General features: G+C 34.2%; 1 non-coding gene across 1 annotated transcript; it reads right to left on the bottom strand.

The window, feature by feature from the left end:
- Positions 1-6,595: 6,595 nt before the first annotated feature.
- LOC114004588 (U6 spliceosomal RNA) lies at positions 6,596-6,702 on the bottom strand. Its single transcript, XR_003546705.1, has one exon. It is a non-coding gene; the product is annotated as a U6 spliceosomal RNA (small nuclear RNA).
- Between the last annotated feature and the right edge of the window lie 308 nt (positions 6,703-7,010).

Genomic DNA, 7,010 nt, shown 5'->3' with positions numbered 1-7,010 from the left:
AATGAATGTTAGGTAACAAAAAAAAAAACGGTAACACTATTCGTACCATTTAAAAAAAAAAATGGATATTTGATGGCTGCAGTGAGCGGTATGGGCCCAGTTGGGTTCTACTTTATAGTATGCTCTTTTTACCCAATGGGGTTTAGGCCTAAAGTCAGACTTGAGTTCATGTAGAGGCATGTGTCAGCTGTGATAACTATTGGAGAGACTTAGACTAATTAAGATCACTGACAGATCATTTGGGGAGGGGTGAGGCACGGAGGGCAATCGGGGATGACAGGGACAATGTGGGAGGAGGATGGGTCATAACAGAGGGAGGGGGATGGGGAATCTAGGATGGTAAAACAAAAGGCAAGGTATGCAGGACACAAGAATTGGGAAATTATTTGCTGAGAACATATATGTTGACGTGCTTGATTGAGCCAACGCACAGTATATATTGGATGGAAAATTCATTTGTGTGTTGCGATGGGAAAAAAAAAATTATAATAAAAAATAAACTATAAAAAAAAAAAAGAGAAGAGGATAGAGAAAGATAGCAAGTGAACAATAGAGGGGATGTTAGTGAGAAACAGATATGGTTTATTATCTGTTGAAGATGACGTGTATAGTATTCTCAACTGGACTGGTCTGGGAAGTATTTCATGATGGGTGAAGTCTTTTAACAAGCAAAATGAGAAATAGTGATTGACTGTTTTAAAAAATTATAATAATAATAATTACTGGGAAATGCATGGAAAAGACTTTGAATGATAAAGCGGGGAGATCGATGCCTCTGTATTGACTGACATGCATGGCATTCCCTTTTGAAAAGCAATGGAAGTCAATGTAAAGTTATATGTAATCCAATGTAATATAAAGAAGATTATGATAATAAAAAAAAAAAAAACATGCCGGGCACGCACGTCCATGTCCAGGATCTGGACAAGTTGGAGGGCCTGGGAATAGAAATCATAGCATGACAAGCCTGGCAAATGTGCTACTCTCTCTGTCTTTCATGTGTGTACATGAGCTTTCTATCACAAAGTTTTTAAAAAAGAAATAGTATTTGTACTAAATACCTACATTTCAAAATAAACAATAAATTATTCCTAGAAACTATAAAAAACAAATAATTATCAAAGTCTACCAAAAAACACCTGAAAAGATGCCCAACCTCCTTAGTAACCAAAGGAATGCAAAAAATGCATAAATGAATATATATATGTACACATACAGTAAGACGTTGCTTAACAACAGGATATGCCTTCAGAAATGCGTCATCAGAGAATTTTGTCACCGTGCGAACATCAGAGTGTGCTTACACACACCTACATTGTACAGTCCATGACATGCTTAGTCTATGTAGTTTAGCCCATTGCTCTTAGGCTACAAATCTGTATAGCAGGTTATTGCACTGAATACTGTAATTACAAAACAATGGTGTCTAAACATAGAAAAGTTACAATAATAATAGCATGCAAAAGATACAAGAAATGACACATGTGTATAGGGAACTTACCATGGACAGTGCTTGAGGGACTGGAAGTTGCTCTGGGTGGGTCAGTGAGTGGGCGGTGAGTTTATGTGAAGATCTGGAACATGTAGGACTTCTGTAGACATGTAAACGCTGGACACTCAGATTACACTAAATTTATTTATTTTTCTTTCTTCAATAACAAATCACTCTTAGCTTACTGTAACAAATTGTTTTTACCATAATAAGCAAAACGATATGAGATTAAATCAAGCACACGAAAAATGATGTAATTAAGCGATGAGGCAAACATAAAATGTGTGAGTCTGCTGTCAGCTTAACAGAGCATGCTTTGTTTTATAGTAAACATTTTTTAGTAAGTAAAAGGAGTACACTCTAAAGTAATGATAAAATATAGCATAGTAAATACATAAACTAATAGGATAATCATTTATTATCATTACCAAGTATTAAGTACATTTGTATATACGTTGTCAAGTATGACATAATTATATGCATTATACTTTTACATGACTGGAAGCATAGTAGGTTTACATACCAGAACCACCACAAACACATCATTAATCCATTGTTATGCTATATTAGTGGAAGAAACTGGAAGACACCTGTCACTTTGTGAGTGACCTACGTCATTTCTCAGATTTAGTGGTAAGACAATGATAGAGCAAGATGTCAGCTTTCACAAATGCTGACAGTTTTGCAAATCTTCAGCCTTAAAACTGTTAAGTACAAAGTATATATTGACTAGCAAATGTTTTCAAATTTATGGCATTTCCTATAAATCTTCCAATTCTGGTGGATTCTCACACCAACTAGTTTCTGATTTCATCAAAATTTCCAACTCATTGGTATTACAGATTATTTTTTAAAAAAGAAATATTCATTTAATTTTATTTATTATTATGATTATTTTTTAATTTGTGCTCACCAGAGAGAAAGAGAGAAAGAAATGGAGAAAGTAAGTCGAACGATCCAGGACCTGAACCATGATCAGCCAAGTGGGAGATCAGTGCCCCAAACAGCTTGCCATGTGCTGGCTCCCCAGATGCTTTTTAACAACAAACTTCCTTCATCTACATTTTATTCTTTACCTAGAACAGATTTTATGATTTGTTATCACAATCACTTTCTTCCAAATGTCCTTAATTCCTCTGAACTTTTCTTCTTGTATTATATATTTCTGCCAAAAGATGAACCTGTGTTAAACTCAGATGTTTTACATTTTTGCACAGACATCCCTTTAGGGTAAATGATGTTAAAGGAAATCACATAAACATATTGACTAATCTTACCTTATCGGCATGACCATGGACCATAAGTGAGAACCTAGGCAGCCAGGTAAACCTTCCTCATCTCCCTTCTTTCCCTTTGCTTCTCCCCACCCACCAATTAAATAATTTGTGGATATTCACTATATACATTAGCACAATGTGTAAAATTATAATGAGTAAACAAGTCTTTGAATCCTAATACTCCAAAATTATCATTGTTATCATTTTGATGCTCACTCTATTAATGGATTCAAAGACATGCACTTTTTTATAAATGGAATCATACTATTTGTTATATTAATTTGGCTTTTTCTCTCATCATTTCTCTTCTTACGTCAGCATGGACTGTTATTGTGTTCTGCCTTCATGTATTCTTATGTGTATATGTCTATACAAAGAGTTCTATTGTATAGACACAATGTCTATACAATTGTGTCTGTGAGTGTAGTCACTATTCGATTTACATAAAAGAAATATTTTATATACCTTTCTAAATCTTGCTTTTTGTTTTCTTAAAGAATTATTTATTTATTTACTTTCATTTGTTGTTGTTGTGTCATTTTTATTCATTGACCAGAGAGAGACGGAGAGAGAGAGAGAGACGGGGGAAGCGAGAAAGCAAGCTACCAGGTCCAGGACTCGAACCGTGGTTAGCCATGTGAGATTCCAGCTCCCTTATCTACCACATCACCTGCTGGCTCCGTAAATCTTGCTTTTTGTACACTAACATACATCCTATATATTCTTAGAAGTCATCTGTTATATGGTTAATATATTTCAATTCATATGAGGGCACTTCAAAAGTTCTTAAGGGCTGTCTTTGCAATGAACTGGTGTTAAGGCAGCCACTTCTCACATAGCCAACCGTGTAGTCAGAGTCCCATAACTAGAAACTTGAGAAACACACCAGGTGCATGTGTATGCATGCCCAATATCTGGAAAGGAGGGAGAAATGGAAAAAAAAGGGTTGCAATGTAACCATTCTCCATGAAGGTGCTTTCTCCTCTTCCTCTCTCTCTGCCTGTTTCTGGTGAGCACACATGCCCTCTAGCCATAAAATGAAACGAAATAAAAAACTCATTCATGGAAAAAACAGAAGTAAAGCATAACATTATTGTAGTGCAATTTTTTTTGGAAATCCATGCATAATTTTTTATAATATGTATTTTCCATGAACGTTTTGAAGACCTTTTTTATAATCCAATTGCACAAATTATTCAGCTATTATCCAATATTCAACATTCACCTGTGTCTTTTTCTTGGTCACTATGGATAATACTATAGTAAATATTCATATAGGTCTCAATGGATTGGTAATATACATATGAATTAAATCTCTATGTTTAGAAATTTGTAGTAAAAGGTTATAAATATTTTGAAAGTTTATTGTATCTTCTCAGAATGCCTTCTAAAATTAATATAATTTTTCACACTTATACAAATAATAGACCTATAACTTTGTTGTATGTATTTACAGAGTTATTAGCACTTTATATGATGTCTGTCAGGTTAACAGTTATATATGTTATCTAACTGTAATTTTAATTTGCATTTCACTGACTATCAGCTTACAGATTTTTTTTCCGATGATGTCAATATCAGCACAGCAACAACAAATACCTTTAAAAAATAATCTTCTGAAATTTGGGAGTCTTTCCAGGGAAGAATAGAAATCAACCAATGACTTCTAAGTCTTTGTGTATGATCTTAGAATAAAGACATGGCTCAGGTGGGAAAAACTAAATGGGGATGGGATGAGTAGGGATAGGAAAATGAAGACGTGAGACTGAAAAGTTGCAGAAGTTCTGTTTACCACATTGACGGTAAACTCTAGATGAACTGGAAGATAACTTGACAGAAAAAAAATATTTTGCACCATCTTCAAGATGCCAGTTGCTTAAAGTTGACTAGCATTAATTTCTGGCAATGTGATTTATCCAAGGTGCCATCAGATGAAAAATTACTGATTGAAAACATGAATATTTCTGGAAGAAAAATTACTGATTGAAGACATGAATACTTTTGGAAAACCCAAGAGAAACAGGTGAGATTCCAGCCTGATGTAGTGAATCCTGAATTCTACAAAATCTATAGTCATCTTATGAGTTGAATATTTTCCCCATTTTTAGCCCTTTGTTATGCCTATAAACCTGATTTAAATATTATTATTAATAATTCATACATGAGTCTTATATCAAGATCATATATGGCTACTCTTGCCAGATTTTATTTTTACCAGAGATCTACTTATCAAGAACAGAGGCCAATGTATTTATATATGAAGCCAAATGAAATCTTAAGTTTGCTTTTTAAATACTCAGGGAAAAACATGTGGTATAGTAGATAAAACAAGAATGTCAAATTATTGATAATAATTTAGGTTGCATAATGAGTACAGGAAGGTTCTTTATAATATTTTCCCTTTGTTTTTGTAGTAAAAATAAATCATTAAAAAAAAGAATCATGTATGGGGGCAAACAGAGGAGCCTGATCATTATATGTCTCTCTCTCAGGATGGCAGCTATGGCACAGTCATCACCCAATGCTCCGTGATACTGGACCCACACGGGAAGGTCCTGGGTTTGTGTCCAGATGCCTCCCTCTATCAGGTCCATGTGCATGCCCATAATCTTGGCTGGCTGAGGCTGAGAGTGGACTGTGACGTTAAAACCCTGTTGGGAGTGCTTCTCTCTCTCTCTCTCTTCTGTCTCTCTTAAAAGAAATAATAAAATAAATCTTAAATAAAAAACTCCTTACCCATATATCTACATATCTATCATTTATATTTATATATACTCTGAATATGACATGGTTATTTTTAACTATTTTGGTGAGAGTGGTGTAGATATATTTGCAGTTTTTAATATGTCATGCTTAATCAATCTGTAAAAAGCTGAATACTTTCCCTGGTACTTTAACTTAAATTTGTTATTGCCTCTCATGTGCTCACTTTTGTAGAAATAATAGTCTTCTATTTACTTGACACTTTGAGACTAGAGTTTCACATTATGAATAAAGCAATACATTGGGGAAAGTTGAGCTATGTTTTAGAAAGAAGATTGTAAGTCCTCAGTAAGCTATTTTAACAGTCTTAAGTTGAGGAGGATTTAAGGATTTATTCTGCCTTTCTGTATTAGTTTCATAAATACTTGCCTGTTCTTTTTATGAGTCAAGAAAGCAGTCCTTTAAGTGGGTAACTCAGCACCTGGAGTGCCCTAGATTCTGCAAAACATTTTGAAGAAATGTTAACAATTCCGGCCCTTAAGATTGTCACTTTAAGTTCAGGCAATTCTTAACACTTCACATCCAGTTTGCTTCAATTAATAGAAAGATGAATTTCTGGAAATCTTTTGATCTGGAACTAGTTACTTTAAAGTTAAAAATAATAAAATAAACTTTTGTAAAGTTTACGGATAGGGTCAATGGCAGGGAATATATATTTTAAAAGAGCGCTATAGACGATAGCAAATAAAAACTGGAACAAACTGAAACAAAATCTATAGAAAGAAGACAAGTAACTAAAACTCAGCAGCTATGCCTTGGGTCAAGGTTGCCAAAGTGTGTAGCTTCAGCTGGAAGAGTGAAAAAGACTAAAACTGAGGTGTGAGCTGCTGAGCTAACTCCTAGTTCATTGATGAGTTTACATCAACACCATGCCATACTGACAAAGACTTATTTTTAAGTCTTTCAAATTATTTATTTTTGTTACATTAAATTAACAAATAATAATTGTAAATATGTACTTATGGGTACTGTATGTTATTTTAATATATGCATATAATGTGTATTGATTAAATCATGATAATGATCACTTCTATCACCTCGAATATGTGTAGTTTGTTTATGTAAACATATGGAGTGTTTCACAAATGTGCATGCTATAAATATGTGGGGGCCATGACAATCTTCTTTGTGTTGTTCCAACTTTAGTATACGTGCTGCTGTAGAAAGCACTAAAGCATTCTCGATTATCCTTAAAGTAGAGTAGGAGGCCAGCAAGTGGTGTGGTGGCTGAGAGCACTGGAATCCCACCTGGTCGACTGCAATTCGGGTCCTGGTGCTGGTGGCTTGGCAGCTTTCTCAATTTTTCTCTCTCTCTCTGGTCATATTAAAATAAATAAAATAAAATAAAATAATTATTTTTTGAAAAATAAAGTGTATTAGAAGAAAATTTTTAAAAACAGTTTTGAACCATTTGTGTGAATGCTTTCCCCGTTAGCATGAATGAGTCAGCTTTCAACCAAAACTGAACCATATGCTAA

The sequence above is a fragment of the Tupaia chinensis genome, unplaced genomic scaffold (genome assembly GCF_000334495.1).
Source record: "Tupaia chinensis unplaced genomic scaffold, TupChi_1.0 Scaffold138757_1, whole genome shotgun sequence".
NCBI lineage: Eukaryota > Metazoa > Chordata > Mammalia > Scandentia > Tupaiidae > Tupaia > Tupaia belangeri.
This window is presented reverse-complemented; position numbering and strand designations above follow the sequence as displayed.